Source organism: Lynx rufus, unplaced genomic scaffold, assembly GCF_022079265.1.
Source record: "Lynx rufus isolate CCGP_SWC_20201006 ecotype Redwood Valley unplaced genomic scaffold, mLynRuf1.p SCAF_2, whole genome shotgun sequence".
Lineage (NCBI taxonomy): Eukaryota > Metazoa > Chordata > Mammalia > Carnivora > Felidae > Lynx > Lynx rufus.
In genome coordinates, this window is record NW_025814834.1 from 210,200,319 (window position 1) to 210,219,615 (window position 19,297).

The window sequence follows — 19,297 nt, forward strand, 5'->3', positions numbered from 1 at the left end:
CGTGTCCTCCCCACCCTCCCCAGCCCAGGAGCTGCCCCTCGGGCCTGTATGAGTGACGATGCCAGAATCAGGGCACTGACGCCCGCGGTCTCCTGGGAAGGGCCAGGGGCTCAGGAAGCCCGGGGGTGGGGAGCGTAGGTCTGAATCTTCACATAACAGCCCCGTGCGCACCTGGGGCCCTCCCACCTTGCCTCGCCGTGCCCAACACCTGTATCAGGAAGAGGTGAGAAACGCAGGGGGCTCAGGAGATCGTCGCCAGGAGGTCACGGCTGACTCGGGACGGGTCTCCCCGGGCTGGTCACCCACGTGATGGCCCACTTGCTATGTTCCGTGCGTCTGGCAGCCGTCTCTGCCCCTCGCATGGAATGACCCGCTGAGGCAGGCCCGTGGGGGGAAACACAATCGTGAGGCACCTCTCGGAGGTCAGTGTCGTTATTATTCCCATTTTACAGAAGAAACTGAGGCACAGGGAAGCTAAATAATACTCCCGGGGCTCCGCCAGCCATAAGGAGGAGACTTCTTGGGGCTCAAAGCCCATTTCCTGAGCCAAAAGCCGATGCGGCCGGACCTGATGCTCTGACCCATCCACACTGCTACTTGCACACAGCAGGTCTTAATAAACCCAATTTCCCTGGCTGGTCATAGGGTTAGGACTAGTTTGAGTTTTGGAGGGAAGCCGAGGGAGGGGGCTGTCAACTGTCAGACTCGAGAAGACCCTCGTCACCAGACCCGGTCATCCTGTGGACGGGAGACTAGGCACGGAGAGGGCTATGACATGCCCACTCTCACACAGCAAGTCGGTGGCAGGGTTGGGCTCTACCCCCGAGCCTTAGGTCTCCTGGCGTAGTTTTCTTCTTTATCCTTCTCCCCTTTTTTGCTTCAGGATTTTAGGGTTTACATTTCCTATGAATAAGCTACAGAGAGAACAAGCCCAGAGCACTTGTGTTAATTCAACAAACATTTATTGATTGCTTCCTGTTTGCCAGGCCCTGGTCTGGGCACTGAGGATACAAAGAGAACAAAACAGACAAAAGTCTTGGTTTCATGGAACTTTCTTGTAATAGAAAGAGAGAGCCAGTAGGCAATAAATATAATAAGTGAATTATATAACATGTGAGTGTTATGGAGAAATGAAACAATAGGGCAGGGCAAGGGGGAGATTGCAGTTTCCAAAAGGGTGATCGGAGGAGGTGACATCTCAGCCGACTGGAGGAAGGTGACAATGAGAATACCTGGGGGGAGAACATTCCAGGTTGAGGGACCGGCCAGTGCAACTAGTGCAAAGGCCCTGAGGCAGGGACGTGCCTGGAGGGTTCAAGAAAGGGCAAGGAGACGCATGCGGCTGGAAGGCAGCAAAATGGGAGGGGGGCTGGAGGGCAGTGATAAGAGAGCCTTGCGGGCGTTGTGAGGACTTTGGCTTCTACCCCAAGTGACTTGGGGAGACAGGGGGACATTTTGAGCAGGGCAGGCCCATGGTCTCATCTCTGGGGGGAGTCAACCACAGGGAGAGCAGCGAGGAGGCTGCTGCTGTCCGGGAGGTGGTGGATGATGGGTGCTGGCAGTGGAGGAGGTGAGAAGCAGTCAGATTCTGGACATAGCCTGAGAGTACAGCCAATAGGATTTGCAGATGGGCCAGAAGGGGGGCAGCAAGAAAAGTGAGGAGTCTAGAAATCCAAGGTCCGGGAGGTGGGGGGGTGGGGATGAGCCCCTGGAGGGATAGACCTGGCACCCACTGCGGGGGGAGGGCTGGGGAGGGGCAGCTGCAGGCGGCGTGGCCGTTGGGAGTTTGGTCCCGGCCATGCCGAGCGGGAGCTGTCTATCCGAGTCTGTGTGGGGACGTCCCGTGGGCCGTGGGACACATGATCCCGGAGTTTGAGAGGATCGGGCTTAGAAATGACAAGTCTGCCAACGTCTAGAGCGTCCCTAGGGAATGAGTGTGGACGGAGAAGGGAGAAGCCTCAGGACCCTGCACCAGAGACTGAGAGGGGCTACCAGCAGGACGGGAAACAAAAGAGGGTGTGTTTTGCTATTTCACAGGGTTGCGGTGAGCAACCAGCCTTGTGACACACACACACGCGTTTCCACACGCTCACACGGGGAAAGCAGCCGTACTTGGGCGTGATGCCCTTTTGCAGGCTCCCGTGCCCTCGTGTGGCAGAGTAGGGATGAAAGGCTCTGCGGTGGGCAGGTGGCCCGAGGGCAGACAGACCTGGGGGTCATTGGGGCACCACCCGCCCCAGCTGCGCCATTGCCCGGCCGCTCCCTGTCTTAGCTTGGCTGCCGTAACAAAAATACCCTGGGCCGAGGGCCTTAAACAACAGAGATTTATTTTCTCACAGTTCTGGAGACTGTAAGTCCTGGATCATGGCATCAGTTCAGGTGTGGACCCTCCTCCTGGCTCGCACACAGCCGTCTTCTTGCTGTGCATGTGGCTCAGAGAGAGAGAAGGAGGGAGAGACAGAGAGAGACCCAGACCGTTAGTTCTCTGATGTCTCTACCCTCATGATTCATCTAACCCCGATTACCTACCAAAAGCCGCCTGTGCAAATACCACACTGGGGGTGAGGCCTTCAACTTACGGATTTGGGGGGAGCCACGATTTAGTCGACAGCCATGCAGGACGTGAAGGCTGTTTGCGGATTTCTGGCATAAAAACCATGTTATGATACACAATTGCATCCAGGTCTGTGGCTACTTGCAGGGATTTTGTGGATTGATCTTTCCTTCTCTTCATTCTCCTACAGGGCATTTTGGTTTTTTCCTGAAATTTGTTACAGCTTATTATTAGGTGTGTGTGTTCAAATGCCTATCCCCCAATCAGCCACGAGGCCTCTATAGGTCTTGGCTGCACCACCAGCACCTAGAATAGCTTCCGATTCATCGTAGGTGCTCACTAAACCCTGTGGCTGAAGACTGCAGTGTTCTCCAGCACCCAGCCCGGCACTGGACCCTGGGGTGGGGCTGCTGAGGACAGCTTCCTATGAGGATCCTTCAGAACCCGGCCTGTTATCTCCAAAATGGCATTGACCTTGGGAAGTTTGGGAAGCAAACGGTCTGGCACAAGAGAGCAGCTGACTCAAAGCCCAGACCAGAACCGCTACAGGAAGGGGCCCCTCTCCCCACTGAAAGGCAGAATCACCAGCGGGGCTGCTCACAGCTTACAGGAAGTAAGGCGACGTTCAGAGTTGCCCGACGCCCCCCGGCACCTGAGCTGATGCCCCAGCAACTGGCCTGGATATATGCCCTTTCTCCAGGTAGTTGTGACGATGTTGTTTGGGGAAGAGGCCCTGGCGTCAGGGACTCTCCGAGACGCAGGGACGGGTGTAGGGCAACGTTATGTTCGGGGTGGACGGCCGAGCCATTTCTCCAGGGTCGTTCGTTCACAGATAGAGTTCAGATTCACTTACTTGGCTCTTGACTCAATAAATACTTATCAGATGCTTCCTAAGTGCCTGGCACTCTCTTAGAGGCTGTTAGGCTTTATTGAAAATAGATTTACAAGGACCCAGGGTGATAACAGAGACCGCAGTCTATTACACGTGCACTATGTTCCACACTTGCCTCCAGGTCCTTGGCTGTATTATTTCCAACTTTCACCCTAACCCAGCGGGCAGGACTTAGGATCTCGTTTCTACAGAGGAGTGAAGCCCCATGCTCAAGGTCACTGGGCCCCTGCATGGGTTTCAAACCCCACTTTGCCCAACATGCTCTGCTCCCTGGTACGGCCCCTGCCCGGGCCAGGCCACTGACATGACCTCATCTTAGATCCCCACATCAACCTTAATGTCTGAGTTATGCTCTCCCCACTTTCCAGATGAGGAAACTGAGTCTTGGAAGGCTTAGGTAACTCACCCAAGGTTATGCAGACAGCAAGTGGGGACACTTGGGCTTACCTTCGCCCCTTGTCCCACTCTGCTCTGAAGCCCAGGTGTGTGTCCAGATCTTCCAGATTGGCCTGACGAAGGGAAGACCCCTACTAGTCACTGATGGGTGAGCATTACGTCTGGGCAGAGCTGGGAGATGGGACACAGGTCCACCTGCATCGAAAGCCTGTGACCTTCCACTATTCCATCTTTGAAGAAAGAGGGGGATGCAGCCAGGTGCAAGTCTTTTCTGGAGCCGCCTTCTATCCTGTCTTCGACCCCAGGTGCCCACATCCCTTCTCCAACACCCAGAATTTCTCTTGGGGACCGTGACCACGAGAATGTCAACACCCCCAAAGCAGGGGCTTGCCTTTGTGATCACTGCTGTACCCTTAGTGCTGGTACCGAGCAGGTGCACAAGAAATTCTGTATTTTGTTGAACTGAAAACTGTTTAAGATACATCCTTGCTCCATCAACCGTTTGTTGAAATGACGATCCTTCCTCCGTCGAATCACCTTTGCAATGTTGCCCCAAAATCAGTTGGCCATCCTTGTGTGGGCTGTTTCTGGGTTCTCTGTTCTGTTCGGTCGATCGACGCGGCTATCCCCCAACCCCCAAGCACAGTCTTGATTACTACAGCCGTATCTTGAAATTGGGTAGACTAAAGGCTCCCGCTCGATTCTTTTCCAAAAATGTTTTAGTTATTCCAGTTTCTTTGTCTTTCCATGTAATTTTAGAAGAACCTTGCTTATCTCTACAGACAATCTTGCACTACATTAAAACCCGGGCATCAGTTTGCTGAGGACTAACACTTCACTATGCCAAGCTTTCCGACCCACGAACACAGCATTTCTCCACTTATTTAGAGCTTCTTTCGCCAGCCTTTCGGAGCTTCTAGAATACAAGTCTTGCGCACGTTTGTTAGACTTCTATCTAGGGATTTCATTTTGGTGGGGCGGTCGTAGATAGATGGTCTTGTACTTTTAATTCCAGTATCCACGTGTTCATTGCTAGTATATTAAAACACAAGTGAGTTTTATGTGTTGCTCTCGTATTCTGTGACCTCACTGAACTCACTTATTAGTTCTAGGAGGGCTTTTTTTTTTTTTTTTGGTAGATTCCGGCATTTTCTACATAGATAATTATGGCATTTGCGAACAGAGGTAGGAGGTAGTTTTATTTTTTCCTTCCTTGTTTGTACATCTTTCTTTTCTTGCTTTGTCACCCACTGGCTAGAACTTTCAGTGCTAGGTTGGATAACAGTGGTGAGACTGGTCATCCTTATCTTTCTCTCAATCTTGTGGGGGGAAGCGTTCAGTCTTTCACCATGAAGTATGTTGATAACTGTAGATGTGGTTTTGTGTTTTTTTTGTACATGCTCTTTCTAGTTGAGGAAGTGCCTCTCTACTTCCTTTTTTTTTTTTAATGTTTATTTATTTTTGAGAGAGAGGGAGAGAGAGACAGAGTAAGAGTGGGGCGGGGCAGAGAGAGAGGGAGACCCAGAATCCGAAGCAGGCTCCGGGCTCCGAGCTGTGAGCCCAGATCTCGACGCGGGGCTCGAACCCACAAACCATGAGATCACGACCTGAGCCGAAGTCGGAGGCTCAACCGACTGAGCCCTCCAGGCACCCCAGTGCCTCTCTCTAATTTGTGGAGAGTTTGAATCATGAATGTCTATTGGATTTTTTTCAAATGCTCTTTTGCCACCCATTGAATACGACGGTATGAGTTTTCTTCTTTAGCCTGTTACATGGTGGATTCCGTTGGGTTTTGTCCAGAACACCAGGCACCGATAACCAACGCCGGGGGAGGACACCCACTAGACGGAGGACAGCAAGATCATCGCAACGCCAGTCTCCGCGAATACAAGTCCAAACGCTTCTGCCCAAGACGGCTGACCTTGCTCGCCTGCCCCACACTTTCGGGCCGGGCGGCGGGGTGGGGGGCACTTCTGCTATTTTGACGGTGGTATTTCGTGTTTCTTTCGTGCCTAATGAGGTGGCTACACGTGCCAGATGTCTGCCATCCAGGTGCCGACGTTGTCGATGAGCGATACCGTTCAGGAGAGACCTTAGGAGCCAGGGGCTGGAGCCCCGCAGGCGCCTTGTGTCCTCACAAACCCCTCACCTTGCGCTTTCTGGTTAGACCGCGATTGCTTCTCTCCAGCAGCGACTTGGAGGTTGCACCTGGAGCTACGTCAAAATAACACGGCCGTAAAAACTTGAACCCAAGCGCTGGTTTAAAATAACACTGACACCTCACATTCTTCTCAGCCAGGCTTGGGTGATGATCTTCTGCGGAATTTGTTTGCTCAGTGGACTCACACCCAACGGGGCAGCCAAAAGGCGGGGCCGGGTGACTCTGTCACAGAGGTCTTGGCCAGGCCAGCCAAGACCTCTTCCTCCTGGTGCTCTAGACCCCTTATGCGTCCCTCCTCACTAAGGACCGTCCAGGCATCTTCAGCTGCCACTCGGGGGCCTTGTGGGTTTAGCCTGAACGTGCCTCTCGGTCCTATAAACGGAGCCGTAATGGAGTCCAGGATGACTCCACCGGGAAGGCATTTTGCAGGCAAGGAAGTTGAGGCTCAAAGAACTTGACCGACCGGCACAAGAGCACCTGGTGGTAAAAGAAGTTAGGATTTGAATCCAGGTCGAGCGGATGGCAAAGCCGTAAGCACAAGGCTTCACTGGCCACTTGGGGGGAGAAAAAAGCCCCCAGACTCTTGGGTCTTCTGATTTCTGTTTATTTTTCTTAAAAAAATGTTTCTTTTAATCTTTATTTATTTTTGAGACAGAGAGAGAGAGAGAGAGAGACAGAGTGAGAGCGGGGGAGGAACAGAGAGAGAGAGACACAGAATCGAAAGCAGGCTCCAGGCTCTGAGCTGTCCGCACGGAGCCCGACGCGGGGCTCGAACCCACGAACCGCGAGATCGTGACCCGAGCCGAAGTCGGACGCTTAACAGAGCCACCCAGGCGCCCTCTGATTTATGTTTATTCAACAGACATCTGCTGAGCCCCCCTCTGCACTAGGGCCGTGTGCCAGGTATTAGTGACACAGAAGCTCGAAGGGTCCCTGCCCTCAAGGAACACAAAACAAAAGTCCAAGAAACAGGGGCGCCTGGGTGGCTCGGTTGGTCAAGCATCCGACTTCGGCTCAGGTCACGATCCCGCGGTTCGTGGGTTCGAGCCCCACGTCAGGCTCTGTGCTGACAGCTCAGATTGTGGAGCCTGCTTCAGATTCTGTGTCTCCCTCTCTCTCTGCCCCTCCCCTGCTCACACTCTGTCTCTCTCTCAAAAAAAGCACTGGGCGCCTGGGTGGCTCAGTAGGTTAAGCATCTTGACTTCAGCTCAGGTCACAATCTCGCGGTCCGTGAGTTCGAGCCCCGCGTCAGGCTCTGGGCTGACGGCTCAGAGCCTGGAGCCTGTTTCCGATTCTGTGTCTCCCTCTCTCTCGGCCCCTTCCCCTGTTCATGCTCTGTCTCTCTCTGTCTCAAAAATAAATAAACGTTAAAAAAATTTTTTTAAATAAAAAAAAAATAAGCATTAAAAAAAAAAAGTCCAAGAAACAGGACTAAGAAGATATCTCTCTGTCTCTGTCTGTCTCTGTCTCGCTCTCGCTCTCTCTGTACGTTCTGGGACAGGAACTTGAGTGCAAGCGGTTTATCTGGGAGGTGCAGGAGGCCAGGACGAGGTGGGAAAGTGAGACAGGGAAGGGGGCCGGTGAAGGTGTGTGAGTCAGCTGGTCACCGTGGTGACTACTTGAGGGCTTCAGGGCCACCCCCCGGGGGCGCTGGAAAGTGTGGAGCCCCTACCCCACGGCCAGCCCACCCCAGAGGCAGGGGAGCCGGGCCATTTACAGCCCATCCCCCTCAGCTGTAGTAGGTCGAGGGCTGCTCCTGAGGGCCTCGCGTCCCTGGCATCTGGTGAGCAGGCTCTCGTAGACAAAGAGCGCTCGTGCTGGTACTTGGAGGCCAGGTGTCCGTGACCTGAAGACAGAGGGGACGGCAGGCGGGGCACTGGCAGCCACGGCCAGGGGCCGCCCTCCGGGGCTGGCAGATCCCCTGCTGTCTGCCTGCTGGAGGCGGGGATCTCGTTCCAGCCAGCGTGAGCCGCGTTGATGAACGAGATCTGCTCACACGCACGTTCCACGGCCGCCTTTCTGTCTGCACGCGTGAGCCCAAATCGTGTGTAACACCTCAGGCATACGGAGGAGCGCGAGAACTCGCGCTCGTTTTAAGGGACAGTAATAAAGTGGACACAGCGCGCAAACACCACTTAGGCTAAAAAACAGAAAGGGGGCGCCTGGGTGGCTCCGTCGGGTGAGCGTGCAACTCTTGATTTCAGCTCGGGTCCTGATCCCAGGGTCGTGGGATCAAGTCCTAGGTCGTGCTGAGCATGGAGACTGCTTAAGATATTTTCTCTCTCTCCCTTTCCCCCTCTCCCTCACTCAGGCTCTCTCTCTCTCTCTCTAAAATAAAATTAAAAAAAAAATTAGAAAGTCTTCAGTATCTTTGAAGCAATTTAGGGACACCTCTCTCACTACATCCCCGTCCCAGCCCTGAACCAACAATTCGGCAAATTTTTCCGTCATCATTCCTTTGCTTTTCTTTACAGCTTTTACCGTATTGGTTAGTTTTGTCCGGTTTTGGAATCGACGTAAATGGAAGCACACTTCAGTCCTTTGTGACTTGCCTCCTTCGCTCAAGGTTGTATTTTTGAAATGCGCCCCGGTTGCCGGGGGAGTCGTATACGGTGCATCTCCGTTGCCTCCCAATATCCCGTCACATGGACATCCAACAATTTAGCGATCCGTCCCGCGGGCGATGGGCATCGTTTCCAGTCCGGGGATGATAGAAGTACCACTGTCATGAATAGTCACGTCTCTCGGGGCACCGTGCAAGCGTTCCCGCAGGTATATACCTAGGAGTCGAATTCCTGGCACAGGGTGGGGCATTTTTAATTCACTGGGTCGTAGCAAACTATTTTTCATAGTGGTTGCACCAGTCTCATCCCCATCAGCGATTTCTGAGCCTTCCCTTTGTTCCACATCCTGGCTGAGAGTTCTCCCTTATGCATTTATTTTCGCCTCTCCGCCAAGCCTGGAAATAACGTATCATTGTGGTTTGCCTCTGAGTTTCCCTCGTTACAAACGAGGCTGAGTATCTTTCCATCCCTTTATTGGAGATCTGTGTTTTCTGTTTTGTGACGGGCCTATTTATAGTTTTATCCTTTCTCCCCCCCATGGGATTGTTTCTCTTTTTCTTATTTTTATTGATAGTGGTCCACAAAGAACACAATGATAAAGGAATGATTAACTGTATTAAAATGAGGAACTTCCGGAAGCCTGGGTGGCTCAGTCAGTTGAGCATCTGACTTCGGTTCAAGTCATGATCCCGCAGTTCGTGGGATCGAGCCCCACATCGGGCTCTGTACTGGCAGCTCAGAGCCTGGAGCCTGCTTCACATCCTGTGTCTCCCTCTCTCTCTGCCCCTCCCCCCTCACACTCTGTCTCTCTCTCAAAAATAAATAAACATTAAAATTTTTTTTTTAAATAAAAGGAGGAACTTCCACTTATTAAAAGATTAAGTGAATAAAAAATAAACCACAAACCCGGAGAAAATCTGTCTGTGATACATGCCAAGGGTGACAGGTAGGGTTGATCAGCAACTCCTACTAGGTAATAATAAAACGTCTGACCCTCCGATCTGGGTAATCGGACTGTTTGTCTACCTCTGCATGAATTCCATGTTGCCTTCATCATTACAGCTTTATAATAAGTCTTAATACCTGGTAGGGCCCATTCTCCCATCCTGTCATCTTAACAGTCACTTAGCTATTCTCGGCTCTTTGCAGTTCTAGATACATTTTAGTTTTTTTTAATGTTTATTTTTGAGAGAGAGAGAGAGAGAGAGAGAGAGAGAGACAGAGCATGAGTCAGGGAGGGGCAGAGAGAGAAGGAGACACAGGATCGGAAGCAGGCTCCAGGCTCCGAGCTGTCAGCACAGAGCCGGACATGGGGCTTGAACCCACGAACCGTGAGATCGTGACCTGAGCCGAAGTCGTACGCTCAACCGACGGAGCCACCCAGGTGCCCCTAAACCTTCTTATTCTTATAGCGTGCAGATTCTTTTGGATTTTTCTATGTCTGTAATCATTCCTTTCTGGTCCTTAAAACCTGCACCTGTACTGCATGAACTTTCTGCTCAATGCTGAATAGACGTGATGACCATAGTGCTCTGGTCTCGCCCTGATCCTCTGATCCTAGGAGGGTGGTTTCAACATTCCCTCATTAAGTGTAATTGTTGACGTGGGTTTCTTGTAGACCGGTGGTTCTTGAAGTCCAGCCACACTAGAGTTACCCGAAGGGCCCATGCAGACACAGCCCACTGCCCCTGTCCACACCCTGACCCCAGAGTTTCTGACTCAGTAGGTCCGGGGAGGCCCGAGGGCTTCGTTTGGGAGGAGTTCCCTCTCAGTGCTGCTGCTGCTGGTCTGGGGACCACGCCGTGAGAACATCTGCTGTCGATATTCCTCATCAGGTTAAAGCAGCTCCTTCCTGGGGACCCTGGGTGGCTCAGTCAGATAAGCGTCCGACTTTGGCTCGGGTCATGATCTCACGGTTCGTGAGTTCGAGCCCCACGTCGGGCTCTGTGCTGTTGGCTGGGAGCCCGGAGCCTGCTTCGGATTCTGTGTCTCCCTCTCTCTCTGCCCCTCCCCCACTCATGCTCTGTCTCTCTCTCCCTCCCTCTCTCTCAAAAAATAAACATTTTTTTTAAAAAAGCAGCTCCTTTCTATGCTTAGCTTAAGTTTTATTTTAAGCTAAAATAAATATTAAAATAAAACTTTCCATTTTAATGGAAGTTTTATCAACTGTCTTTTTCTGATTTATTGAGATCACTGTGTAAATTGTCTTTGATTTATGAGGCCATCGGACTGATTTTCTAAGGCGATCTGGGATCGGCCTAATTTGATCCGATATTGTATCCTCTTTGCATTTAGTTTGCCGAAGTTTTGCTTACAATTTTTGTATTTATGAATTCACTGCTGTGCCTACAGGCTTCCTTTTCCACGCTGCTCTCGTCGAAGCCGGGACCTAGCTCAGATTCAGTGCTAACAAACGGACGTTCCCATTACGCCCTGATCGTTGTATATATCCTGCCATGCCGCCGTTGCCCAGTGGCCTTGCTTCGCTCCTCACCTGTGAGCTTCGTAAAGGCGGGGTCCACATCTGCGCATTCGCTTCCCCGGAATCTACCACGAGGCTGGACACGCCGCAGGGATGATTGCGCCCGTATAAAACAGGGGTGAGGATCAAGCGGCTGCTACGGAGAGGATGAATGAGGCACTGGTCCTGCAGGGTTGGAGAACGGAAAGTCAAGAAACGAACGTTTGCGGGCTGCTCCCAGTCTGCCAGGCCTGGGTCTAGTCCTCCTCGAACGATCCGGGAAGACAAGCATCGTCCACACTTTACAGATGAGAAACGGAGGCTCAGACGTAGGAGATCTCTCGTCACATTTGCCGCCACAGAGGGTTGAAGGCAGCGACCTCTCCACGTCCTTTTATAAGGGCCCACGTGTGGCGGGGATCACCTGGCGCGTTGCCTTCCTTCCGATAATGGGAACAAGATGGCTGATTCTGCTTCCTGTTTTTGCACGGTCTGCCGGGAAGCTCAGATCCCAAATCTGAGCTTAACCACACTTTCATATCTTTGTTTGTCCTTTCTTCCTGTGGCCTCTATTTCTTAAAATTTTCCTGCTTTGGTGTCCTTCCCTTCCTCTATTTTTTAATCATCGATTTGCTGACTGTTTCCTTACGATAAATGGTCTCAAATCCCTTGAAAAATCATTCCCGTCAAGGGAATTAAAAAAAAACAAAAACAAAATATGTAACTATAAGGGCTGAGTGGCCCCGTACCTTCCTGGGTAGTGTTACTCACATAAAAACTCATCTCTGAGTCATGCCCTGCCCAGCCCTGCTCAGGCCCCTGCTTGCCGGAGCCCTGGGAATTACCCGGGGCGGCTGTCATTTCTGTGATTGAGATGTTTCCGATTAAGATAATTACCGCTGAGATGCAGCTTCGCAGGATGCCAAGGCACTTAAAGACCCAGGGAGAGTTCAAAGAAGCAAGTGCGGAATGAACTTTAATGCTGGCCTCGAACTCTTCAAAGACAGCATTGCTTCAGGAGTCGGCTTAACGGCCGCTTCTTTTCATCTGCTGGGTGAGGACACCCACACGTCTGCGGGGCGCTCACACCAGCACCGCGCACCCTGTGTTTTTGAGCACGCGGTCCTTTCTAGGAACTCCGAGGGGGACTCCTGCCCCCCCTCCCCCGCCCCGGCATCCCACCAAAAGCCGTCTCAAATCCTCGCCACCGACGTAACGAGAAAACGCTCGGAACCAGGAGGCCCCAGTCTTGGTGCCCCGACGGAGGAACGGGGCGCCAGCCCCTCGGGACCCTGGCCTTGTGACAACTTGCCCACTACTTACTGACTTCAGCTTCAAGTCAGAGGGGAGTGGCCGCGGGCACATCGTCAGGGGACAGGAGACCCTCCACAGCCCGCCCCCCGGTGGGCGGAGGGTGTTTGCATCCACTCTGCTCATCAAAGCGTTGGCCGTAGCCAGACTTCTTAAGCGTTAAAAAAAAAAAAAAAAAAAAAAAAAAAGCTTATTATCAGGAGAAAGCGGGTAAGGGACTCCTTGGGTGGCAGTGCAGACAAATCGGGGCTTCTGAGCCAAACCACACCTGTCTTTCCGATGACCTCAAGTTACCGCTCCCGTTTACCGAGCACCGGGCGCCATGCCAAGCACCTTAGACCATCTCTTACTCTGCTCACAGCACCAGCCCGAGATGGGGACTGTTACCATCCCCGCCTTACCAATGAGGAAAGTCAGGCGCAGAGAGGTTAAGCGACCTGCCCAAGGTCACAGAGCTGGCGACGGCCAAGCCAGGAAGCCCACCCTGGCGGCCTGGCTCCCGATGGGCTCCTCGCCGGGCTACGGCCATTGCCGCGTATTGCCTGGGCACATAGCACTGCTCAGGAAACATCTAACAGGCGAGACGGAAGTGTCTCTCTCTCTCCGTCGGCGGAGCTCTCGCCCAGGAGCAACGGGCAGGTACAGGTGGGCGGATGAGCCTCAGTCCGCTCCCGTGTTGGCACACCAGTCGCTCCAGCGCCACAAACAGGGAGGCAGGAAACACGGAGGCACTGCACGCCTCCATCGGTCACCGGGTCCTCAACGCGGGACTTTGGCCTGCTTGCACTGAAGGCACCCTTGACCCCTTCATCTCTGTCCAGGAAGCTATCAGGAGGGCCCGGTGTCCCAAGGCGGGGGGAGGGAGGGAGGTGTAGGAAGGGAACAGGTTGAAAGCTCAGCACTGGGACCTGGGATGTCCCTTCCGTGAGGGATCTTTCTCCCGGACCACTCTCTTTCTCCTCTGCGCTCGGGAAGGCTAGTGAGCAGCTTCTTCCCTCATCTGTAATGTGGATGTGACTCGGCAGGCCGCCTGCCCTGGCGAGGACCACGTTCCCAGAGTCCCTTGCACCCACACGCGGGCACTGAGTTCCCACGGTGATGTGTGTCCCCTCCGGCCTGATGTCGTTTCTCCTCTCTCTCTCCTCTTTTCTGCCGGCTGGAGGCCAACGCCCAGGGGGACCTTGGACATCACGACGGCAGGGCCTCCGCCAGCCGGGGCCCCCGAGCGACTGTGTGGAGCAGAACTCTCTAGTCCACCCGGCGCACCACACATGGGGCACACAACGCCCACCTCAGACTGTGGGCACGAGCGGGAAACAAACACGCGCTGCGTCTGAGCCGCGACCCGTGTTACCGTCTATTCGCTGGAACCGCGAGCCTCCCCGAAACGAACGCTTCCCCACGTCCCCCAAAGCACCCATTTCCCTTTCTTTCTCCTCCACCGCGTCACCATTTCCCCAGTCAAGGAGGCTAGAGACCTTCTAGATGCTTTATCTAGAGACTCGTGAATGTGCACATCCGGAAACATTCTGACAATAACCCCGTTGTTCGTCACAGCAAAAAATTTTTTTAAAAAATGGAAAGAACCCAAGACCCCTTGACAGAAAGACATAACCGAATCCCATTCACGAAACGGAATACTACGTAGCCGTGCAAAGGAACGGTGGCGATAGGCAGCGGGAAGGAATCTCACCAACACGGTGTTGCATGAAAAGGGCAAGAGTAACGGGAACGAATGTGGTTGGAAGCATCTAAACTCTAAAAACGGGCAGCGCTGAACAGCAGGTGGTTCCCAGATGCCGCCGCGAGTGGTGAAATCGTAACGAGGGGCGGAGTGATGACAAACACAACGTTCAGGGTAGCGAGAGGCCCCGGGTGTGGGAGGCGGGCGGGAAGGGTCACCCGCAGGACCGCGGAGGGGTCTGCAATGTTCTCTTTTGCAAAGAAAACAGGGCCGCGTAGACCCGGGTCCTGTCGTAAGAATCCCTTAAATCCTCCAAGAACATTATAAAGACTTTTTTGTAGCTGCGATCGGCTGCGTAGAAAATCGGTGAATTAACAAGCCTGGAAAGCTGGCAGTTGCCCCTGACCCGCCTTGTTGCCTCGGTTCTCACACAAACGGGGAGTTGAACGCGGTCCTGCTCTCCGGCTGACGGTGGCGGCCCTTTGACCCGTCTTTGCACCTGCCTCAGTTCTTACCGCCAAGCCGGTTCCCCGTCTAGAACGTTCTCTTAAAAAATCTAGACCAAACCACATCGCACCCTGCTCAGAGGGCTCCCCCTGCTTCAGAGCCACAGCGAAGCTCGTCCCTGTGAGAGCGATGGGGACCCGCCTTCTCTCCCAGGACATTCCCTTGCACCAGCTCCCTCCTCCATTCGACACCGGGAGGCCTTTGGCCAGGTTCTAGAACACACAGAGTCAGCCCCCCATTCGGGGCTCTGGCCCCCGCTGCGCTCTCCACTGTGGCCCCTTCCCACTCTTTCTGTCCAGTCTGAGATACCACCTCCTGGAAGGCCTCCCTGACCACTTGTCTGAGGTAGGTCCCCTGGGGCTCCCAGCCGCACGCCCCCATTTGTTTCCTTCGTGCCCCGAGCGTTATTTGGGGCTGGGTTACCGCATTGTCTGCTGGGGACATCAGACTATGAGCTCCGTGGAGGAGGAACCTCCATTGCGGTCTCAGTGGTGGGGGGGCGCCATTTTCCCCCGTCCACTCTCCGGAAACTTCAACTTGTACTTTGACTCCCCAGCGTGGCCACAGTCTTTGGCCCAAAGCACAGCTCATTTTCACTAAAAAAAGAAAAAAAAAGAAAAAGAGTTTGAATATACACACACGATGTGTAATTCTAATACATAAATCACGCAGGTAGTCGAATCATACCCACCTCGTAGCGTATTTTTTTTTTAATGGGCTCATTTTTTTTTAAGGGCTTGTTGGTTTATTTATTTCTAGAGAGAGACAGAGGGAGAGAGAAATCCCAAGCAGCCTCCATGCTGACAGAAGACGCAGAGCCTGATGTGGGGCTTGAACCCACACGCCGTAAGATCATGACCTGAGCTGAGACCGAGAGTTGGCCGCTCGGCCGACCGAGCCACCCAGGTGCCCCCGCGTGGTGTCTTTTTTATCCCTTATGTATCTGCTTGCCTCCTTCCTCCTCCCTGCCACCATGGTAGTCAGTCTGTGCTTTCTCCATGGTTGTATAATCATAAAGCAATGCGCACGCACGCACGCACAGCGGGGGCACTTTTGAGGGCACCGTGCCCCTGCTGACCACAGCGTGTGCACGCCATTTTGGGCTTCGGGTTTCTCACTCGCTGCCTTGTGGAAACCCCTCCACGTCAGTTGGGATCATTCCCATTCATTCTTGTTAAATGACATACAACAGTCCCAGGTATGGACGACCCCAGAATTCAAAGACACCTTCTTGGCGCCTGGGTGGCTCAGTCGGTTGAGCACCTGACTCTGGATTGGGGCTCAGGTCATGATCCCAGGGTCATGGAATCGAGCCCCGCATCGGACTCCATGCTGAGTGCGGAGCGTGCTTAAGATTCTCTCTCTCCCTCTGCCCCTCTCCCCCACTCACTCTGTCTCTCTCTCTCTTTCTCAAAATTAAAAAAATAATAATAATAACATCCAAAGACCCCTCTTGATAAACGTCCACACTGTGTCCAGATGTTTTGTCATGATGAACAGGAAATCGTTGGAATTTTTAACCCAGGACGATCAGAACCATCTGGGAAGTTTACAACATCCTGATAGCCAGGCCCAGGCGATTTGGCTCAGGGGGCCTGGCCTGACGGGTGAGGGTGGCCAGAAATCTGTATTTTTAATGACTCTTCCGGGAAATCCTGTGTGCACGCTAAGAGCCACAGGCCCTGCAAGAAAATCTCAAAGTAGCAGGAGCTGTCTGGTTGTTGGAGGTGCCACCACAGCCTGGGTGATGTGGGGTCCCACAGCCCCCCGAACTTGCCGATTCTAGGTGGCGGAGATGGCGACCAGGCAGGGGCAGGGGCGGGCAGGCTTGGGAAGGCGGTATGGCCTGGGCCACTGATGCTCTGCTCTGGCTGCCCGTCAGAATCACCGGGCAGCTTCGTGCAACATCCCAAGGTCCAGACCGACCTTCCAAGGGCGGAGACTTTGCCCGGCTAGTTTCCAGCCTCCCCGGGTGACTCTTAACGGGCGGATGGGGTGAGGATCTGTACCGTGGCTGCGTAAGAACCCAGGCTACGGAGGTCCCCCGTCTGGACTCAAACCTGTCCTCTCCACCTAAGGGCTCTGTGACCCGGGCAAGTTCCTGCATGTCTCTGTGCCTCGGTTTCCTTGCCTATAAAGTGAGGGTGATAATAGTAACCACCTGCCAGCCTGCTGTGCAGAGCAAACGAGATGGTTATGTGGCAGGTGCACGGCACCCGCTGGCACACGGGTCACACTCGCCGACCTTAGGCCGTGGGAGACGTGCCATGACACCCAGTCGACCAGAATTCCTTCTGGGCCATCCCGGAGCCCCAGCCGCCCCAGCCTGACGCTCCGTCCTCCGGGGCTGCCGGCCGAGGCATAGGAGACCACGGAGTTGGGCAACCTCCTGCCAAGGCCCTGCAGTTACCGATTCATAATTCTGAAGAAAGCACGAGTCAGGCAGGTCCAGTGCCACGGAGCGTTGCCAGTTCCCACAGGAAAGACAGGCCCTCGCTTCCCGTCTGGGCCGGAGCCTGGTCAATCCCACGCAGCTGGGACCAGCGGGCTATCATGTAAAAGTTGCTGGGCCAGCCCTCCCGTCCCTTCCTCCCAAATCTGACCTTGGGGCCTCGAAGGGTCTCCATCCCCAAGATGAAGGCAGGAGTTAGGAGCTCTATACCCAGCGGTGGCCTGAGGAGGGTCTGTTGTACCACAGCAGGCATTATTTATTGAGCACTTACCATGTGCCAGGAGGTGTGCCGCCGAGCGTCTTACTGAAACCACGTGTGAACTCTCTGAGGCGGGCACAATCATTACGCCCATTTTACAGAGAAGAAAACACTCCGAGAGGTTCGGAGCCGAGAAGCGCCAAGTTCAGCGTCGGATCGTCCGACTCCGAGGCACTTGGCCTTTCCGCTGCCCCACGCTGCTTCGCCCGAGGCCTGGGGTGCGTGGGCAGAGCGTCTGGACACACTCTTCCCCCATCCTGTCTACACCCAGGTCTAGACCCTGGGGTGGGGGGAGGGGCAGTGTGCTTTGAGACGGGCGCCGTAGGGCTCTGGGAAAACGGGCCTCGTCCCCACTCACCCCACTCCATACCCTTACCCCGTCCTGGCCTTCTTTTGGTCCTGCTATGCCACGGACGCTCCCCTCCCTTCCCTACCTCCGGGCTTCGTCCTGTCCCCACGCCCGGAAGCTTGTTCCCTCGCTGGCCGATCCGTGACACTCTTCAGCCTCAGCCTAAATAGCTCCTTTGCTGGGAGGAGTGCTTGCAAAAGCAGCCCCCGCATGGCACTCGCCATCATTTCTAGTGATCTCTGTCTCTTCACTTGCTGCCTCCCTAGATGTGAACTCCCGAGGTTGGAGATTTTGCCTGGCAAACAGTAGATCCTCCCTGAATAGATTTTGAGTGAAGGGATGAGGGATACAGAAGGGTGCTGGGAAGATTTTTGCTGGGGCATAAATAACTGGCCCAGCCTAGCAGACTTCAGCCTGCCTTAGAGCACCCAACCTGACCTTCCCAGGGTCAAGGCTAACCTCTATGTCGGAGAAAACATAGCATGTTCTGGGGGAAATGGCCCGGGGGCCCCATCCTCCTGGGGGTTTCCAGGCCCTGGAAGGGAACACGCAGTGCAGCACAGGCAGCTGTCTGGGGCGGGAGGCGGGGGCTGGTCCTCAGGCTGGATGAAGCAACCCCTGGTGCTCTTAGGAACCACCAGCCTGAACTCAGGGGATCCCGGGTCTCAGCCTAGTGCCCCCAACGGTCCAGGACTGAGCACCAGCCCTGAAGGGAGGGTCCACAGGTAACACCTTTCTCCCGCTGACCCCGTGATTCTCATGGAGCAGCCGAGCTGGATTTCAGAGGGGACATGTGTGGCCCAGCTCACGGAGTCCAGAAAGCCCAGTCGGGGAGGGGGGTGGTGGCTAGCTGGCCGTGGTAGGCAGAATCATGCCTCCACCCCCCCCAAAGATGTCCACATCCAGGACTTTGTCTTGTGTCCAACCTGAGGGCATCCGGCAATGGGGGGCGGGGGCCGGAGTGGTGAGAAAAGCCTGCTTGCAAACTCACCCCAGTTCTCCCAATTCTAAGCACTTGCCTTCTAGAAAAGCCACATTCCCCACCTTTCACAAAACAGGATTTTCTCAGCAGAATCTGTGCCAGCTTCCCTTGGAGGTGGGCTTATTCTGATAAAAATCTGGCCACACAGGGGCACTGGAAGTCTGTTCAAGAGATTCTAAGTAAATCGTGGCGAGGAGGGGGCTTGGAGGGGGAAGCTGAGCACCTTCTCTAACCACCCAGAAGCAACCCAGCCCTGGGGCCAGCCTGAGTGTGTTTCTGTTCTGCACCTTGGTGGGGGGGGGGGGGGTTGGAAGGGTGCTGAGCAGAGGGAGTGATCTCCTGGGGCTCCAGAACAAGTCCACCTGGCCTTTTGTGGGGCAGGAAGGATGCTGGTAAGGGCACACACCTCAGCTTCCCCCATTGCCACACTCACAATGCAACCTTCCGGCCACAGCCCAGACCCTTGCCCTGCCGCACTGGCTTGGCCCCGGCAGCCTAGCACTTGACCCCTGGACTTGCATGTATGTGGCTGGATCACTGCCCGTGGCAGCCCTAACTCATCCTGTGGCCAAGACGGAGCAAACTCACCGCCTTACCAAACTTTGGGCCTGGCAGCCCCAAGTTCTGCAGGGGCCAGGCAAGCAAACGCTTCGGCTGCAAGCAACTTCTCTGTTCTTACCGACAGGCTCTAATCCCGAAGAAGGACCCAAATGGGACTCAAACCA

General features: G+C 54.1%; 2 long non-coding RNA genes across 2 annotated transcripts; one reads left to right on the forward strand and one right to left on the reverse strand.

The window, feature by feature from the left end:
- Positions 1–103: 103 nt before the first annotated feature.
- On the forward strand, positions 104–4,903 carry LOC124516319 (uncharacterized). The gene is made up of 2 exons (XR_006963021.1): positions 104–223; positions 2,745–4,903. It is a non-coding gene; the product is annotated as an uncharacterized LOC124516319 (long non-coding RNA).
- Positions 946–3,977, reverse strand: LOC124516318 (uncharacterized). The gene is made up of 3 exons (XR_006963020.1): positions 3,894–3,977; positions 2,338–2,761; positions 946–1,232 (listed from the first exon to the last, which is right to left on the reverse strand). It is a non-coding gene; the product is annotated as an uncharacterized LOC124516318 (long non-coding RNA).
- Positions 4,904–19,297: the final 14,394 nt, after the last annotated feature.